A 21,295-nucleotide genomic window follows, 5' to 3' on the forward strand; every position below is an offset into this window, starting at 1 on the left:
AAAATTTACATTTAGTCATTTAGCAGACGTTTTTATCCAAAGCGACTTACAGACGAGGACACATTTGTGCAATTTTAACAATATAGGCAACAAAATGCATAAGTTAATTAAATCCAGTCCATTAAAGCCTAGCACAGTATACAAAGCTAAGAATAGTGAGGTAAGTAAAAAAATACTTTTTTAAGAAGACAGAAAATAATAAGAGGTTCAAATCAGTCATCTACATTTTGACGGAAGATATGCATTTTCACACACTACACCGGCCTGTAGTGTTCTAGCAGTGTAAGGTTGAGAGTGAGTCTCTTCAGTAGCGGTGTGATGCAGGCCTCTTTGAAAGCAGTGGGAAATGTCCCAGTGGTGAGCAAAGAGTTGATGATGCGGGTCAGACCAGGCACAACTGCTGGAGAGATGGCATGGAGGAGATGGGTGGGGATGGGATCCAGTGGGCAGGTGGTAGGGTGGTTGGAACCAATGACCTTGGAAACATCATCTTCAGACATAGGAGAAAAGGCGGGTGATGGTGGTGTAGAAAATTGGCTGTTGATGGCGGTAGTTTTCTTTACGAAGAACGATGCAAAATCATCAGCCGTTAACTCCGATGAAGGTGTGGGAGCAGGCGGACAGAGGAGAGCAGAGAAGGTTTTTAAGAGTGTGCTAGAGTCAGTAGAGTTGCTGATCTTCGAGTGGTTATAATCAGTTTTTGCAGAGGTGACGTCAACGGAGAAAGTAGAGAGAGAGAGGTCAGTATGGTCTTTTGACTTGTGCCATTTTCTCTCAGCTGACCGGAGGCTGGTGCGATGCTCATGTGGTACATCCGATAACCAGGGGGCAGACAGGGATGCACGGGCTGGTCCAGATGTAAGAGGGCATATGTTGTCCAAGCAGGATGTAAGCGTGGAACACAGAGTGTCTGTGGCACTGTTGGTATTCAAAAGAGAGAGCTCCTCAGAGGGGGGGAGTGCAGACAAGACAGCAGAGGAAAAGCAGGAGGGAGGGACCGTAGGTAGCGCCGGAAAGTGACCAGCGGTAAGACATCTGCGTTGTCTGGAGCGGTGAGGTCGGGGGTGACAAAGAAGTGATCAGACGTGTGCAGCGGAGTGACCTGAGAGTGATGAGTGGAGCATTTCTCGAATCATCCTTGTCATTTGCAAAACAGTAAGTGCATTTCTGGTTTTGATTGTTTGATTGCAAGAGACGGCACATTATTCACGTTAACGCTTTTACTGTTTGTACAATAATTTATTGACAGACAGTGTCATTGTGATGCAGACAGGAAAAGACAGCACTGCATAGCACAAACAAATGTAGAAATCTGAACATAAGACAATCTCCTTAGGGAAAACTGTACATGCAGTGCAGTGGAATTACAGTGCAGTCTTCCTACACCTCCTGACGTTCCTGTCTTTTGGGCAACGGATTCTCATCCACATCACAACAAATATCTTCTCTTGCGATACAGCGTGAAAATCATCTTTCAGAGTGTCTAATCCAGCCTCTGCAGGCATCAGCTGTGATGTCATCACACGTTACATCCATGGCAGCCAGAAGGGTCATCTGTGTATGCGGCTGGCGATCATATACTTTTAATCTTCATGCTGAGAAAAATTCCTCAACGTGGTTGATGATGATGTTGGAGCGATGGAAACTGACATTGTCCCAAACTAACACGTACTTTGGCAGGTCATCTCCAATCTGCCCCTTCTCTTGTTCAGGGATGAGATCCCTGTAGAGAGAGTCAAAAGACTGTTTAGGTGTGAAAAGGGGCCGTCTGCAACACAGTGAAGTTGTCTTGCAGTCCTATGTGGAAAGAATATAGCAATGCAAAACACTAAATTGAGTAAAATAAAATGCCACTGTTTACTTAAGTATACTTACTGTATATTGTAAAACTAGTGCTTAAATGTCGTGGGGATTATACTATTCTACAGAGACCCATTATAATGCATTTTGATCAACATGACATAAGCAATTGATAATGTAGGAATCTGCACAGAATTTTGTCATAATCATTTGCATGGATGTACCAAAGCATTTGCAACTTGTTCAAAGAAATGATAAAATGCATGTTTGATGTGCACACGTGACACAAGGATGTAAGGATTGAACAAGAAGTTTTGAGAATTTCAAATCGGATCTGAGAAATGTACCAAATTGACTTAGAAAAAACTGTATTTAAAGTGGGGGGGGTACTTTTGGGGCAGTTTTGTTTCACCCAAGTGTCCCATTTCCACCCCTCTTAAACTAATGCATGGATGCATATAGCCAGAAACAATTCATTTGATGCATGCAAAGAAGCAACACTGTGTGTCTCAAGAAGCATTTATTCATGATTACGTAGACATGCTAAAATTTCAAGGCCACACACTACACATTACACATTACACATGACATTACACATTTCATAAAATTTACATTTAGTCATTTAGCAGACGTTTTTATCCAAAGCGACTTACAGACGAGGAAACATTGGAAGCATTTATAACAATATAGGCAACAAAATGCATAAGTTAATTAAATCCAGTCCATTAAAGCCTAGCACAGTATACAAAGCTAAGAATAGTGAGGTAAGTAAAAAAAAATTTTTTTAAGAAGACAGAAAATAATAAGAGGTTAAAATCAGTCATCTACATTTTGACGGAAGATATGCATTTTCACACAGTACACCGGCCTGTAGTGTTCTAGCAGTGTAAGGTTGAGAGTGAGTTTCTTCAGTAGCGGTGTGATGCAGGCCTCTTTGAAAGCAGTGGGAAATGTCCCAGTGGTGAGCAAAGAGTTGATGATGCGGGTCAGACCAGGCACAACTGCTGGAGAGATGGCATGAAGGAGATGGGTGGGGATGGGATCCAGTGGGCAGGTGGTAGGGTGGTTGGAACCAATGACCTTGGAAACATCATCTTCGGACATAGGAGAAAAGGCGGGTGATGGTGGCGTAGAAAATTGGCTGTTGATGGCGGTAGTTTTCTTTACGAAGAACGATGCAAAATCATCAGCCGTTAACTCCGATGAAGGTGTGGGAGCAGGCGGACAGAGGAGAGCAGAGAAGGTTTTTAAGAGTGTGCGAGAGTCAGGAGAGTTGCTGATCTTCGAGTGATTATAATCAGTTTTTGCAGAGGTGACGTCAACGGAGAAAGTAGAGAGAAGAGACTGGTAGAGAGAGAGAGGTCAGTATGGTCTTTTGACTTGTGCCATTTTCTCTCAGCTGACCGGAGGCTGGTGCGATGCTCACGTGGTACATCCGATAAGACAGGGATGCACGGGCTGGTCCAGATGTAAGAGGGCATATGTTGTCCAAGCAGGATGTAAGCGTGGAACACAGAGTGTCTGTGGCACTGTTGGTATTCAAAAGAGAGAGCTCCTCAGAGGGGGGGAGTGCAGACAAGACAGCAGAGGAAAAGCAGGAGGGAGGGACCGTAGGTAGCGCCGGAAAGTGACCAGCGGTAAGACATCTGCGTTGTCTGGAGCGGTGAGGTCGGGGGTGACAAAGAAGTGATCAGACGTGTGCAGCGGAGTGACCTGAGAGTGATGGGTGGAGCATTTCTCGAATCATCCTTGTCATTTGCAAAACAGTAAGTGCATTTCTGGTTTTGATTGTTTGATTGCAAGAGACGGCACATGATTCACGTTAACGCTTTTACTGTTTGTACAATAATTTATTGACAGACAGTGTCATTGTGATGCAGACAGAAAAGGCAGCACTGCATAGCACAAACAAATGTAGAAATCTAAACATAAGACAATCTCCTTAGGGAAAACTGTACATGCAGTGCAGTGGAATTACAGTGCAGTCTTCCTACACCTCCTGACGTTCCTGTCTTTTGGGCAACGGATTCTCATCCACATCACAACAAATATCTTCTCTTGCGATACAGCGTGAAAATCATCTTTCACAGTGTCTAATCCAGCCTCTGCAGGCATCAGCTGTGATGTCATCACACGTTACATCCATGGCAGCCAGAAGGGTCATCTGTGTATGCGGCTGGCCATCATATACTTTTAATCTTCATGCTGAGAAAAATTCCTCAACGGGGTTGAGTAGGGTGAGAGGAACTCCACCAGCATCCTGTTGTGGGCCGCAAACCATTGCCTGATGATGTTGGAGCGATGGAAACTGACATTCTCCCAAACTAACACGTACTTTGGCAGGTCATCTCCAATCTGCCCCCTCTCTTGTTCAGAAATGAGATCCCTGTAGAGAGTGTCAAAAGACTGTTTAGGTGTGAAAAGGGGCCGTCTGCAACACAGTGAAGTTGTCTTGCAGTCCTATGTGGAAAGAATATAGCAATGCAAAACACTAAATTGAGTAAAATAAAATGCCACCGTTTACTTAAAGTATACTTACTGTATATTGTAAAACTAGTGCTTAAATGTCGTGGGGATTATACTATTCTACAGAGACCCATTATAATGCATTTTGATCAACATGACATAAGCAATTGATAATGTAGGAATCTGCACAGAATTGTGTCATAATCATTTGCATGGATGTACCAAAGCATTTGCAACTTGTTCAAAGAAATGAGAAAATGCTTGTTTGATGTGCACACGTGACACAAGGATGTAAGGATTGAACAAGAAGTTTTGAGAATTTCAAATCGGATCAGAGAAATGTACCAAATTGACATAGAAAAAACTGTATTTAAAGTGGAGGGGTACTTTTGGGGCAGTTTTGTTTCACCCAAGTGTCCCATTTCCACCCCTCTCAAACTAATGCATGGATGCATATAGCCAGAAACAATTCATTTGATGCATGCAAAGAAGCAACACTGTGTGTCTCAAGAAGCATTTATTCATGATTACGTAGACATGCTAAAATTTCAAGGCCACACACTACACATTACACATGACATTACACATTTCATAAAATTTACATTTAGTCATTTAGCAGACGTTTTTATCCAAAGCGACTTACAGACGAGGAAACATTGGAAGCAATTATAACAATATAGGCAACAAAATGCATAAGTTAATTAAATCCAGTCCATTAAAGCCTAGCACAGTATACAAAGCTAAGAATAGTGAGGTAAGTAAAAAAATAATTTTTTGAGAAGACAGAAAATAATAAGAGGTTAAAATCAGTCATCTACATTTTGACGGAAGATATGCATTTTCACACACTACACCGGCCTGTAGTGTTCTAGCAGTGTAAGGTTGAGAGTGAGTTTCTTCAGTAGCGGTGTGATGCAGGCCTCTTTGAAAGCAGTGGGAAATGTCCCAGTGGTGAGCAAAGAGTGGATGATGCGGGTCAGACCAGGCACAACTGCTGGAGAGATGGCATGGAGGAGATGGGTGGGGATGGGATCCAGTGGGCAGGTGGTAGGGTGGTTGGAACCAATGACCTTGGAAACATCATCTTCAGACATAGGAGAAAAGGCGGGTGATGGTGGTGTAGAAAATTGGCTGTTGATGGCGGTAGTTTTCTTTACGAAGAACGATGCAAAATCATCAGCCGTTAACTCAGATGAAGGTGTGGGAGCAGGCGGACAGAGGAGAGCAGAGAAGGTTTTTAAGAGTGTGCGAGAGTCAGGAGAGTTGCTGATCTTCGAGTGGTTATAATCAGTTTTTGCAGAGGTGACGTCAACGGAGAAAGTAGAGAGAGAGAGGTCAGTATGGTCTTTTGACTTGTGCCATTTTCTCTCAGCTGACCGGAGGCTGGTGCGATGCTCATGTGGTACATCCGATAACCAGGGGGCAGACAGGGATGCACGGGCTGGTCCAGATGTAAGAGGGCATATGTTGTCCAAGCAGGATGTAAGCGTGGAACACAGAGTGTCTGTGGCACTGTTGGTATTCAAAAGAGAGAGCTCCTCAGAGGGGGGGAGTGCAGACAAGACAGCAGAGGAAAAGCAGGAGGGAGGGACCGTAGGTAGCGCCGGAAAGTGACCAGCGGTAAGACATCTGCGTTGTCTGGAGCGGTGAGGTCGGGGGTGACAAAGAAGTGATCAGACGTGTGCAGCGGAGTGACCTGAGAGTGATGAGTGGAGCATTTCTCGAATCATCCTTGTCATTTGCAAAACAGTAAGTGCATTTCTGGTTTTGATTGTTTGATTGCAAGAGACGGCACATGATTCACGTTAACGCTTTTACTGTTTGTACAATAATTTATTGACAGACAGTGTCATTGTGATGCAGACAGGAAAAGACAGCACTGCATAGCACAAACAAATGTAGAAATCTGAACATAAGACAATCTACTTAGGGAAAACTGTACATGCAGTGCAGTGGAATTACAGTGCAGTCTTCCTACACCTCCTGACGTTCCTGTCTTTTGGGCAACGGATTCTCATCCACATCACAACAAATATCTTCTCTTGCGATACAGCGTGAAAATCATCTTTCAGAGTGTCTAATCCAGCCTCTGCAGGCATCAGCTGTGATGTCATCACACGTTACATTCATGGCAGCCAGAAGGGTCATCTGTGTATGCGGCTGGCGATCATATACTTTTAATCTTCATGCTGAGAAAAATTCCTCAACGTGGTTGAGTAGGGTGAGAGGAACTCCACCAGCATCCTGTTGTGGGCCGCAAACCATTGCCTGATGATGTTGGAGCGATGGAAACTGACATTGTCCCAAACTAACACGTACTTTGGCAGGTCATCTCCAATCTGCCCCCTCTCTTGTTCAGGGATGAGATCCCTGTAGAGAGTGTCAAAAGACTGTTTAGGTGTGAAAAGGGGCCGTCTGCAACACATTGAAGTTGTCTTGCAGTCCTATGTGGAAAGAATATAGCAATGCAAAACACTAAATTGAGTAAAATAAAATGCCACTGTTTACTTAAAGTATACTTACTGTATATTGTAAAACTAGTGCTTAAATGTCGTGGGGATTATACTATTCTACAGAGACCCATTATAATGCATTTTGATCAACATGACATAAGCAATTGATAATGTAGGAATCTGCACAGAATTTTGTCATAATCATTTGCATGGATGTACCAAAGCATTTGCAACTTGTTCAAAGAAATGAGAAAATTTTTGTTTGATGTGCACACGTGACACAAGGATGTAAGGATTGAACAAGAAGTTTTGAGAATTTCAAATCGGATCTGAGAAATGTACCAAATTGACTTAGAAAAAACTGTATTTAAAGTGGGGGGGGGTACTTTTGGGGCAGTTTTGTTTCACTCAAGTGTCCCATTTCCACCCCTCTCAAACTAATGCATGGATGCATATAGCCAGAAACAATTCATTTGATGCATGCAAAGAAGCAACACTGTGTGTCTCAAGAAGCATTTATTCATGATTACGTAGACATGCAAAAATTTCAAGGCCACACACTACACATAACACATTACACATGACATTACACATTTCATAAAATTTACATTTAGTCATTGTAATGGAAATTTTCTAGTCTAGCTTCTTGATGTGTCTGTCTATATGTTTACGAAGTGTTTATCTATGTTTTCTTTTCTAATGTTATCATGTTTTTCTCTAAACACGTCATACCACTCTGCCTTTGCCCTCGAGCAGAGGCCAAGATGTTCTGTTTGGAATAACGGAACTTCTCGTAAACCAGCTCGGGATTCTTGTTAGGGGCAAAGGGAGGGGGTGTCACGTTTTTAATCATATATATACTCTGGGTGCAGGAGGAAAGAGCGCCTTTGCTCTGCACCATGCTCATTGCTCATGATGCAGATTAAACGACAATAAAATACTTTGCAAAGTACTTGATGTCTCTGTATATTGCGTTTGTCAAAATTGACTCACCTTGATTAAGGAATAAGAAAATTCCACAACAATTTGGCGACGAAGTATGGGATCACAAGGCTGACGGAGAACGGACTAGAGTTGACTGATCATCCTGGACATAGCAAATCCAGCTCTAACCCCATACAGGGACGAGAGAACTCTAGCTGACCCAAGCTGACGTGATCCCAAAAGAACTCAGTGCAAGGCACAAAAAGGAAAAGTGGTGAGTCAGATAGATTTCTGAAAAGTCTGGAACAAAAGGGGAGACTACTTAGCGCTAAACAGTCTGGGGGACTGCTTAAAACAGTCTGGTTAAAGAGGGGAGACTACTCAGAATCGAGAGATTCTAAACAGTCTGGGGGACTGCTTAAAACAGTCTGGTTAAAGAGGGGAGACTACTCAGAATCGAGAGAGATTCTAAACAGTCTGGGGGACTACTAAGAAATGATATGGATAAACCAACATACAGAGAAATGAGGAAAAATTGGGGAACGGGAAGTTTACAAGGTGTACCCTATTTAATAGAAAAAGCTAACTTTCCAGAAAACGGTACATTTAGTACCACAAAATTAGAGAAAATAAGAGAACATATGGGGAAAAAAGACATATTTAAAATGTCCAAAAAAGAAAGGGAAAAATATGATGAAGCGTGTAAATGTTTAGAGTTATGGGAGAGGGAAGCAAATAGACGTGACTATGTTTTTAAAGAAAAGGCATTGGAAGAACTGCCACCACCGAAAACTCCATTGTACCCTGTTTTGCTTGAATATAATGATTTAACCCCTCTGTCTTCTTTACCCCCATCTATGACTTGTTACAAACACCAACCGGAGGATGATTGTGTCCCTCCTCACCGACATCTGAACCCGATTGAGGCAGCTCCAGTGCCCCCACCAGTGTCTCCACCAGCACCAGTGCCACACATGCCACAGCCTGTGGTGTGTCAAAAGCAGGAAAGAGCGCAACCAGCACCGACGTATAAAGAACTTTTGACATTTTGCAAAGAATTCTCACCCTCAATGAAAGAATTAGAGAGACTGTTGAAAGTCAAACTGAAACCATCTGACCTAAGAAAGTTACAGGGTAAATGGCCTGTGGAGGAAGTATTTAAAGAACATTCTGGACTTCAACCTGATTCAGACGGACCGGACATTGGTCCGTTCATAGGACATCTCAGATCCACTTTTCTGCGAATCTCAGAGAAGAGCTGAGACGAGAAGTGGAAAAATCGTGCATCGAGCCAGATCGTGCGAGAATAAGCGAGATCGTCCGTCATGCTGTACACGCCGAAAGACAAACAGGCAAGAAAGAGCTTCAGAAGAAAAACACACAAGATAAAGAACTCCACATGGCTCTAATGAATATCAGAGTAGAGCATGGAGGAAGAGGAAACGGGAGGAGGTCAGTGGCGTGGACGTGGAAGAGGAGGTTTTAAACCCTCTAGCACCTATGATCCAGAGAAATGTTTCAATTGCGGAAAGACGGGGCACTGGCGAAATTATTGTCCTGAGCCTCTGAGATCGCGGAGGTCAAGAGAAAAGGTAGATGGAAGTGAGGAGGTGAGGCATCATTCCGAGGGTGGTGATTATGATTTCCCTTAGCATATGCAATGAAGAAATGCTTTTTCCTACTGTATGCAATGAAGATCTGCTTAGCTCACATTCCATGATGAATGAAAACGCTTTCTGAACTTTGCTAAAATGCACAATGCTCGTGTGCAACAAACTGCTTGATTTTTTGATAGATTCAGGGGCAACAAATAGCCTACTGTGATTCACAAGAAGTGTTTAAATTTGCCAGAGTCTAAACTAGCTGTGTTTTCCCTAAATGCTAGTGGCTCTAATGTAGAATAATTTATGTCAAAAGGGTGCAATGCGAGTTGGGGAGTGTCAAATTTCAACACAGGTTTCTCATGTCTGACTGCTGCCCGATTGATTTGCTGTGCAGAGTCATAATGTGTATGATGACAGATTGAGCATGATACCAACACGACCCGTGTGCAGCGCTCGTACAGCTGTACGATGTAATATTGAATTACGTAAGTATGATGTAGAATGTATTGCCTCACAGAGCCTCATGACGTTGATTGCAATGGTGTGGGGAGCTGTGGGTGTTTTGCTGCCAAATATGCGCACGCCATAGAATGGGTTAAAAGGGACGACGTGCAATATTCAAATTTGTTGCACGCCCATCGTGAGAATCATGCCTGTCTGTCAGCAACAAGGGGACTTGAAGTGTTTTCACACACAAAAAGATTAATGAAGAAATTTTGGGAAGGTGCCCGTACAACTTTGGGGAACAGGAAAATATTATGCTGGGTTGATTAGGAACTGTGAATCTGTTGTGATAACGCCCAAGGGTAATTTCCATCCACGCAAACAGCAATTCCCCCTCAAAACAGAAGCCTCAAATCAGAAGACCTCAATGGCATAAGGCCAATATTTAATGAGTTTAAAAAGATAAAAAAAGAAAAAAGAGGCATAGTTGTGCCATGTCCAAATTTACCGGTGCGCAGGCCTTTGTTTCCAGTTTAAAAGATAAGAGAAAAAAAAAACACAAAGTAAATGTCTCCAAAGTCCAGCTGGCAAAACAAGTTGTTCGTTTTTTGGGTCACGAAAATACTGACCGCGGCAGACAGCTGTCCGCAAAGCGTGTCTGCAATTACAGGCATCGCAAGTCCAAAAGCAAAGAAGCAATTGATATCATTTTTAGGGACCATTTCTCTGCTCAGACAGCAGAGCTCATTGCACTCACACGCGCATGGGAATTAGCAAAGAATAAAAATGTAGACATTCACACAGATAGTAGATATGCATTTGGTGTAACTCATGATTTTGGCACACTGTGGAAACACAGAAACTTTGTAAAAGATGATGGTAAAAACATTCTTAATCACACATAGGTTGCTGATATGCTATCTGCCATTCTTCTCCCATCAGCCATTGTTGTGTGTAACTGTGACGCACACACTTTTGTATCTGAAACCATTTTTTTGCAGGAAGCCGACGGCTGACCTTGCAGCAAAGCAAGCAACATCAGAGACAGACAGATTTTCTCCAGAAATCACTAACAAAACTCTTTCTCTTGCAGAGATGCAAACATTTTGCAGAACCAGCTGAGCGTGCACTCTGGAAGGAGTGCTCATGTAAATACACTGACAATGTTTGGGGAGGCCCAAATGGCCTCACCTGTTTGCCAAAACATTCTTTCCCTGCTTTTGCGATTTTGACGCATGGCCTAGACCACGCGTCAAAAGGGGGGATGTTACAAGCAATGTGTTTTTGTGTTTTTGCTCTCAAAATATTTGTGCAGGTCAAAGGAGCAGTAGCAAACGGAGCTGACAAATCATTCCACAGTTTCCAGCCAGGAGACTTCCAAGTAGTCAAAGATTTCAGGAGGAAGTCGTGGGAAAGACACACCTCCCACAGCAAAAAGGTGTCCAAGGAGGGGCAACTCCAACCGTATGGCTCTTCGCAATGGTCGTGCTGACTGAAGCGACATGAGGGGCACTATTGGTGCTCGCAAAGGGAATCAACTGTTCGAGTCGGGGACACATCAAACCCTGAGAAATTAGAGATTATAGAATTTTGTTTCTGTCTAACACTATATTCCAAGTTTAATAAAATGGTATGGGGAGGGACAGTGTTACCCTAATTCTGCTAGGTACTGGGGAACAAATATGTATTTGTGTAGAGGTACGTGTACCTCAGTTGATGTTCTGGATAAGGCAACAAAATTTGGAAAATGTGGGCAATTATGTCCCCTGGAACAGCCAAATAAAAAGGAAAAAGACTAGCTCTAACTCAGAAAAATTTAAATTATCAGGGAACCGGATGATATGACTAACAGTCTGTTGAAATGGTGGAATAGCTAAAGTTGGGGAGTGGGGCTGAAGCAGGTGGTGTTACCAATTCTAGTGGGATTTTAAGAACGGTTTAGATAGAAGAATGAAACCTGTAAGAGAAAGGGCGTTGCTCATCTTACATGGTCAAAGTATAAAGATTTTGGTTATCATATATGATAAAAGGGGGGAATGTAATGGAAATTTTCTAGTCTAGCTTCTTGATGTGTCTGTCTATATGTTTACGAAGTGTTTATCTATGTTTTCTTTTCTAATGTTATCATGTTTTTCTCTAAACACGTCATACCACTCTGCCTTTGCCCTCGAGCAGAGGCCAAGATGTTCTGTTTGGAATAACGGAACTTCCCGTAAACCAGCTCGGGATTCTTGTTAGGGGGCAAAGGGAGGGGGTGTCACGTTTTTAATCATATATATACTCTGGGTGCAGGAGGAAAGAGCGCCTTTGCTCTGCACCATGCTCATTGCTCATGATGCAGATTAAACGACAATAAAATACTTTGCAAAGTACTTGATGTCTCTGTATATTGCGTTTGTCAAAATTGACCTTGATTAAGGAATAAGAAAATTCCACAAGATCATTTAGCAGACGTTTTTATCCAAAGCGACTTACAGACGAGGAAACATTGGAAGCAATTATAACAATATTGGCAACAAAATGTATAAGTTAATTAAATCCAGTCCATTAAAGCCTAGCACAGTATACAAAGCTAAGAATAGTGAGGTAAGTAAAAAAATAATTTTTTAAGAAGACAGAAAATAATAAGAGGTTAAAATAAGTCATCTACATTTTGACGGAAGATATGCATTTTCACACACTACACCGGCCTGTAGTGTTCTAGCAGTGTAAGGTTGAGAGTGAGTTTCTTCAGTAGCGGTGTGATGCAGGTCTCTTTGAAAGCAGTGGGAAATGTCCCAGTGGTGAGCAAAGAGTTGATGATGCGGATCAGACCAGGCACAACTGCTGGAGAGATGGCATGGAGGAGATGGGTGGGGATGGGATCCAGTGGGCAGGTGGTAGGGTGGTTGGAACCAATGACCTTGGAAACATCATCTTCAGACATAGGAGAAAAGGCGGGTGATGGTGGCGTAGAAAATTGGCTGTTGATGGCGGTAGTTTTCTTTACGAAGAAGGATGCAAAATCATCAGCCGTTAACTCCGATGAAGGTGTGGGAGCAGGCGGACAGAGGAGAGCAGAGAAGGTTTTTAAGAGTGTGCGAGAGTCAGGAGAGTTGCTGATCTTCGAGTGGTTATAATCAGTTTTTGCAGAGGTGACGTCAACGGAGAAAGTAGAGAGAGAGAGGTCAGTATGGTCTTTTGACTTGTGCCATTTTCTCTCAGCTGACCAGAGGCTGGTGCGATGCTCACGTGGTACATCCGATAACCAGGGGGCAGACAGGGATGCACGGGCTGGTCCAGATGTAAGAGGGCATATGTTGTCCAAGCAGGATGTAAGCGTGGAACACAGAGTGTCTGTGGCACTGTTGGTTTTCAAAAGAGAGAGCTCCTCAGAGGGGGGGAGTGCAGACAAGACAGCAGAGGAAATGCAGGAGGGAGGTACCATAGGTAGCGCCGGAAAGTGACCAGCGGTAAGACATCTGCGTTGTCTGGAGCGGTGAGGTCGGGGGTGACAAAGAAGTGATCAGACGTGTGCAGCGGAGTGACCTGAGAGTGATGAGTGGAGCATTTCTCGAATCATCCTTGTCATTTGCAAAACAGTAAGTGCATTTCTGGTTTTGATTGTTTGATTGCAAGAGACGGCACATGATTCACGTTAACGCTTTTACTGTTTGTACAATAATTTATTGACAGACAGTGTCATTGTGATGCAGACAGGAAAAGACAGCACTGCATAGCACAAACAAATGTAGAAATCTGAACATAAGACAATCTCCTTAGGGAAAACTGTACATGCAGTGCAGTGGAATTACAGTGCAGTCTTCCTACACCTCCTGGCGTTCCTGTCTTTTGGGCAACGGATTCTCATCCACATCACAACAAATATCTTCTCTTGCGATACAGCGTGAAAATCATCTTTCAGAGTGTCTAATCCAGCCTCTGCAGGCATCAGCTGTGATGTCATCACACGTTACATCCATGGCAGCCAGAAGGGTCATCTGTGTATGCGGCTGGCCATCATATACTTTTAATCTTCATGCTGAGAAAAATTCCTCAATGTGGTTGAGTAGGATGAGAGGAACTCCACCAGCATCCTGTTGTGGGCCGCAAACCATTGCCTGATGATGTTGGAGCGATGGAAACTGACATTGTCCCAAACTAACACGTACTTTGGCAGGTCATCTCCAATCTGCCCCCTCTCTTGTTCAGGGATGAGATCCCTGTAGAGAGTGTCAAAAGACTGTTTAGGTGTGAAAAGGGGCCGTCTGCAACACAGTGAAGTTGTCTTGCAGTCCTATGTGGAAAGAATATAGCAATGCAAAACACTAAATTGAGTAAAATAAAATGCCACTGTTTACTTAAAGTATACTTACTGTATATTGTAAAACTAGTGCTTAAATGTCGTGGGGATTATACTATTCTACAGAGATCCATTATAATGCATTTTGATCAACATGACATCAGCAATTGATAATGTAGGAATCTGCACAGAATTTTGTCATAATCATTTGCATGGATGTACCAAAGCATTTGCAACTTGTTCAAAGAAATGAGAAAATGCTTGTTTGATGTGCACACGTGACACAAGGATGTAAGGATTGAACAAGAAGTTTTGAGAATTTCAAATCGGATCTGAGAAATGTACCAAATTGACTTAGAAAAAACTGTATTTAAAGTGGGGGGGGTACTTTTGGGGCAGTTTTGTTTCACCCAAGTGTCCCATTTCCACCCCTCTCAAACTAATGCATGGATGCATATAGCCAGAAACAATTCATTTGATGCATGCAAAGAAGCAACACTGTGTGTCTCAAGAAGCATTTATTCATGATTACGTAGACATGCTAAAATTTCAAGGCCACACACTACACATTACACATTACACATGACATTACACATTTCATAAAATTTACATTTATTCATTTAGCAGACGTTTTTATCCAAAGCGACTTACAGACGAGGAAACATTGGAAGCAATTATAACAATATAGGCAACAAAATGCATAAGTTAATTAAATCCAGTCCATTAAAGCCTAGCACAGTATACAAAGCTAAGAATAGTGAGGTAAGTAAAAAAATAATTTTTTAAGAAGACAGAAAATAATAAGAGGTTAAAATCAGTCATCTACATTTTGACGGAAGATATGCATTTTCACACACTACACCGGCCTGTAGTGTTCTAGCAGTGTAAGGTTGAGAGTGAGTTTCTTCAGTAGCGGTGTGATGCAGGCCTCTTTGAAAGCAGTGGGAAATGTCCCAGTGGTGAGCAAAGAGTTGATGATGCGGGTCAGACCAGGCACAACTGCTGGAGAGATGGCATGGAGGAGATGGGTGGGGATGGGATCCAGTGGGCAGGTGGTAGGGTGGTTGGAACCAATGACCTTGGAAACATCATCTTCAGACATAGGAGAAAAGGCGGGTGATGGTGGCGTAGAAAATTGGCTGTTGATGGCGGTAGTTTTCTTTACGAAGAACGATGCAAAATCATCAGCCGTTAACTCCGATGAAGGTGTGGGAGCAGGCGGACAGAGGAGAGCAGAGAAGGTTTTTAAGAGTGTGCGAGAGTCAGGAGAGTTGCTGATCTTCGAGTGGTTATAATCAGTTTTTGCAGAGGTGACGTCAACGGAGAAAGTAGAGAGAGAGAGGTCAGTATGGTCTTTTGACTTGTGCCATTTTCTCTCAGCTGACCGGAGGCTGGTGCGATGCTCACGTGGTACATCCGATAACCAGGGGGCAGACAGGGATGCACGGGCTGGTCCAGATGTAAGAGGGCATATGTTGTCCAAGCAGGATGTAAGCGTGGAACACAGAGTGTCTGTGGCACTGTTGGCATTCAAAAGTGAGAGCTCCTCAGAGGGGGGGAGTGCAGACAAGACAGCAGAGGAAAAGCAGGAGGGAGGGACCGTAGGTAGCGCCGGAAAGTGACCAGCGGTAAGACATCTGCGTTGTCTGGAGCGGTGAGGTCGGGGGTGACAAAGAAGTGATCAGACGTGTGCAGCAGAGTGACCTGAGAGTGATGAGTGGAGCATTTCTCGAATCATCCTTGTCATTTGCAAAACAGTAAGTGCATTTCTGGTTTTGATTGTTTGATTGCAAGAGACGGCACATGATTCACGTTAACGCTTTTACTGTTTGTACAATAATTTATTGACAGACAGTGTCATTGTGATGCAGACAGGAAAAGACAGCACTGCATAGCACAAACAAATGTAGAAATCTGAACATAAGACAATATCCTTACGGAAAACTGTACATGCAGTGCAGTGGAATTACAGTGCAGTCTTCCTACACCTCCTGACATTCCTGTCTTTTGGGCAACGGATTCTCATCCACATCACAACAAATATCTTCTCTTGCGAAACAGCGTGAAAATCATCTTTCAGATTGTCTAATCCAGCCGCTGCAGGCATCAGCTGTGATGTCATCACACTTTACATCCATGGCAGCCAGAAGGGTCATCTGTGTATGCGGCTGGCGATCATATACTTTTAATCTTCATGCTGAGAAAAATTACTCAACGTGGTTGAGTAGGGTGAGAGGAACTCCACCAGCATCCTGTTGTGGGCCGCAAACCATTGCCTGATGATGTTGGAGCGATGGAAACTGACATTGTCCCAAACTAACACGTACTTTGGCAGGTCATCTCCAATCTGCCCCCTCTCTTGTTCAGGGATGAGATCCCTGTAGAGAGTGTCAAAAGACTGTTTAGGTGTGAAAAGGGGCCATCTGCAACACAGTGAAGTTGTCTTGCAGTCCTATGTGGAAAGAATATAGCAATGCAAAACACTAAATTGAGTATAATAAAATGCCACCGTTTACTTAAAGTATACTTACTGTATATTGTAAAACTAGTGCTTAAATGTCGTGGGGATTATACTATTCCACAGAGACCCATTATAATGCATTTTGATCAACATGACATAAGCAATTGATAATGTAGGAATCTGCACAGAATTTTGTCATAATCATTTGCATGGATGTACCAAAGCATTTGCAACTTGTTCAAAGAAATGAGAAAATGCTTGTTTGATGTGCACACGTGACACAAGGATGTAAGGATTGAACAAGAAGTTTTGAGAATTTCAAATCGGATCAGAGAAATGTACCAAATTGACTTAGAAAAAACTGTATTTAAAGTGGGGGGGGTTCTTTTGGGGCAGTTTTGTTTCACCCAAGTGTCCCATTTCCACCCCTCTCAAACTAATGCATGGATGCATATAGCCAGAAACAATTAATTTGATGCATGCAAAGAAGCAACACTGTGTGTCTCAAGAAGCATTTATTCATGATTACGTAGACATGCTAAAATTTCAAGGCCACACACTACACATTACACATTACACATGACATTACACATTTCATAAAATGTACATTTAGTCATTTAGCAGACGTTTTTATCCAAAGCGACTTACAGACGAGGAAACATTGGAAGCAATTATAACAATATAGGCAACAAAATGCATAAGTTAATTAAATCCAGTCCATTAAAGCCTAGCACAGTATACAAAGCTAAGAATAGTGAGGTAAGTAAAAAAATAATTTTTTAAGAAGACAGAAAATAATAAGAGGTTAAAATCAGTCATCTACATTTTGACGGAAGATATGCATTTTCACACACTACACCGGCCTGTAGTGTTCTAGCAGTGTAAGGTTGAGAGTGAGTTTCTTAAGTAGCGGTGTGATGCAGGCCTCTTTGAAAGCAGTGGGAAATGTCCCAGTGGTGAGCAAAGAGTTGATGATGCGGGTCAGACCAGGCACAACTGCTGGAGAGATGGCATGGAGGAGATGGGTGGGGATGGGATCCAGTGGGCAGGTGGTAGGGTGGTTGGAACCAATGACCTTGGAAACATCATCTTCAGACATAGGAGAAAAGGCGGGTGATGGTGGCGTAGAAAATTGGCTGTTGATGGCGGTAGTTTTCTTTACGAAGAACGATGCAAAATCATCAGCCGTTAACTCTGATGAAGGTGTGGGAGCAGGCGGACAGAGGAGAGCAGAGAAGGTTTTTAAGAGTGTGCGAGAGTCAGGAGAGTTGCTGATCTTCGAGTGGTTATAATCAGTTTTTGCAGAGGTGACGTCAACGGAGAAAGTAGAGAGACAGAGGTCAGTATGGTCTTTTGACTTGTGCCATTTTCTCTCAGCTGACCGGAGGCTGGTGCGATGCTCACGTGGTACATCCGATAACCAGGGGGCAGACAGGGATGCACGGGCTGGTCCAGATGTAAGAGGGCATATGTTGTCCAAGCAGGATGTAAGCGTGGAACACAGAGTTTCTGTGGCACTGTTGGTATTCAAAAGAGAGAGCTCCTCAGAGGGGGGGAGTGCAGACAAGACAGCAGAGGAAAAGCAGGAGGGAGGGACCGTTGGTAGCGCCATAAAAAGGGACCAGCGGTAAGACATCTGCGTTGTCTGGAGCGGTGAGGTCGGGGGTGACAAAGAAGTGATCAGACGTGTGCAGCGGAGTGACCTGAGAGTGATGAGTGGAGCATTTCTCGAATCATCCTTGTCATTTGCAAAACAGTAAGTGCATTTCTGGTTTTGATTGTTTGATTGCAAGAGACGGCACATGATTCACGTTAACGCTTTTACTGTTTGTACAATAATTTATTGACAGACAGTGTCATTGTGATGCAGACAGGAAAAGACAGCACTGCATAGCACAAACAAATGTAGAAATCTGAACATAAGACAATCTCCTTAGGGAAAACTGTACATGCAGTGCAGTGGAATTACAGTGCAGTCTTCCTACACCTCCTGACGTTCCTGTCTTTTGGGCAACGGATTCTCATCCACATCACAACAAATATCTTCTCTTGCGATACAGCGTGAAAATCATCTTTCAGAGTGTCTAATCCAGCCTCTGCAGGCATCAGCTGTGATGTCATCACACGTTACATCCATGGCAGCCAGAAGGGTCATCTGTGTATGCGGCTGGCCATCATATACTTTTAATCTTCATGCTGAGAAAAATTCCTCAACAGGGTTGAGTAGGGTGAGAGGAACTCCACCAGCATCCTGTTGTGGTCCGCAAACCATTGCCTGATGATGTTGGAGCGATCGAAACTGACATTGTCCCAAACTAACACGTACTTTGGCAGGTCATCTCCAATCTGCCCCCTCTCTTGTTCAGGGATGAGATCCCTGTAGAGAGTGTATAAAGACTGTTTAGGTGTGAAAAGGGGCCGTCTGCAACACAGTGAAGTTGTCTTGCAGTCCTATGTGGAAAGAATATAGCAATGCAAAACACTAAATTGAGTAAAATAAAATGCCACTGTTTACTTAAAGTATACTTACTGTATATTGTAAAACTAGTGCTTAAATGTCGTGGGGATTATACTATTCTACAGAGACCCATTATAATGCATTTTGATCAACATGACATAAGCAATTGATAATGTAGGAATCTGCACAGAATTTTGTCATAATCATTTGCATGGATGTACCAAAGCATTTGCAACTTGTTCAAAGAAATGAGAAAATGCTTGTTTGATGTGCACACGTGACACAAGGATGTAAGGATTGAACAAGAAGTTTTGAGAATTTCAAATCGGATCAGAGAAATGTACCAAATTGACTTAGAAAAAACTGTATTTAAAGTGGGGGGGGGTACTTTTGGGGCAGTTTTGTTTCACCCAAGTGTCCCATTTCCACCCCTCTCAAACTAATGCATGGATGCATATAGCCAGAAACAATTCATTTGATGCATGCAAAGAAGCAACACTGTGTGTCTCAAGAAGCATTTATTCATGATTACGTAGACATGCTAAAATTTCAAGGCCACACACTACACATTACACATGACATTACACATTCCATAATATTTACATTTAGTCATTTAGCAGACGTTTTTATCCAAAGCGACTTACAGACGAGGAAACATTGGAAGCAATTATAACAATATAGGCAACAAAATGCATAAGTTAATTAAATCCAGTCCATTAAAGCCTAGCACAGTATACAAAGCTAAGAATATTGAGGTAAGTAAAAAAAAAATTTTTTAAGAAGACAGAAAATAATAAGAGGTTAAAATCAGTCATCTACATTTTGACGGAAGATATGCATTTTCACACACTACACCGGCCTGTAGTGTTCTAGCAGTGTAAGGTTGAGAGTGAGTTTCTTCAGTAGCGGTGTGATGCAGGCCTCTTTGAAAGCAGTGGGAAATGTCCCAGTGGTGAGCAAAGAGTTGATGATGCGGGTCAGACCAGGCACAACTGCTGGAGAGATGGCATGGAGGAGATGGGTGGGGATGGGATCCAGTGGGCAGGTGGTAGGGTGGTTGGAACCAATGACCTTGGAAACATCATCTTCAGACAAAGAAGAAAAGGCGGGTGATGGTGGCGTAGAAAATTGGCTGTTGATGGCGGTAGTTTTCTTTACGAAGAACGATGCAAAATCATCAGCCGTTAACTCCGATGAAGATGTGGGAGCAGGCGGACAGAGGAGAGCAGAGAAGGTTTTTAAGAGTGTGCGAGAGTCAGGAGAGTTGCTGATCTTCGAGTGGTTATAATCAGTTTTTGCAGAGGTGACGTCAACAGAGAAAGTAGAGAGAGAGAGGTCAGTATGGTCTTTTGACTTGTGCCATTTTCTCTCAGCTGACCGGAGGCTGGTGCGATGCTCACGTGGTACATCCGATAAGACAGGGATGCACGGGCTGGTCCAGATGTAAGAGGGCATATGTTGTCCAAGCAGGATGTAAGCGTGGAACACAGAGTGTCTGTGGCACTGTTGGTATTCAAAAGAGAGAGCTCCTCAGAGGGGGGGAGTGCAGACAAGACAGCAGAGGAAAAGCAGGAGGGAGGGACCGTAGGTAGCGCCGGAAAGTGACCAGCGGTAAGACATCTGCGTTGTCTGGAGCGGTGAGGTCGGGGGTGACAAAGAAGTGATCAGACGTGTGCAGCGGAGTGACCTGAGAGTGATGGGTGGAGCATTTCTCGAATCATCCTTGTCATTTGCAAAACAGTAAGTGCATTTCTGGTTTTGATTGTTTGATTGCAAGAGACGGCACATGATTCACGTTAACGCTTTTACTGTTTGTACAATAATTTATTGACAGACAGTGTCATTGTGATGCAGACAGAAAAGGCAGCACTGCATAGCACAAACAAATGTAGAAATCTAAACATAAGACAATCTCCTTAGGGAAAACTGTACATGCAGTGCAGTGGAATTACAGTGCAGTCTTCCTACACCTCCTGACGTTCCTGTCTTTTGGGCAACGGATTCTCATCCACATCACAACAAATATCTTCTCTTGCGATACAGCGTGAAAATCATCTTTCACAGTGTCTAATCCAGCCTCTGCAGGCATCAGCTGTGATGTCATCACACGTTACATCCATGGCAGCCAGAAGGGTCATCTGTGTATGCGGCTGGCCATCATATACTTTTAATCTTCATGCTGAGAAAAATTCCTCAACGGGGTTGAGTAGGGTGAGAGGAACTCCACCAGCATCCTGTTGTGGGCCGCAAACCATTGCCTGATGATGTTGGAGCGATGGAAACTGACATTCTCCCAAACTAACACGTACTTTGGCAGGTCATCTCCAATCTGCCCCCTCTCTTGTTCAGAAATGAGATCCCTGTAGAGAGTGTCAAAAGACTGTTTAGGTGTGAAAAGGGGCC

This window comes from Barbatula barbatula (genome assembly GCF_947034865.1).
Source record: "Barbatula barbatula genome assembly, chromosome: 11".
Classification (NCBI taxonomy): domain Eukaryota; kingdom Metazoa; phylum Chordata; class Actinopteri; order Cypriniformes; family Nemacheilidae; genus Barbatula; species Barbatula barbatula.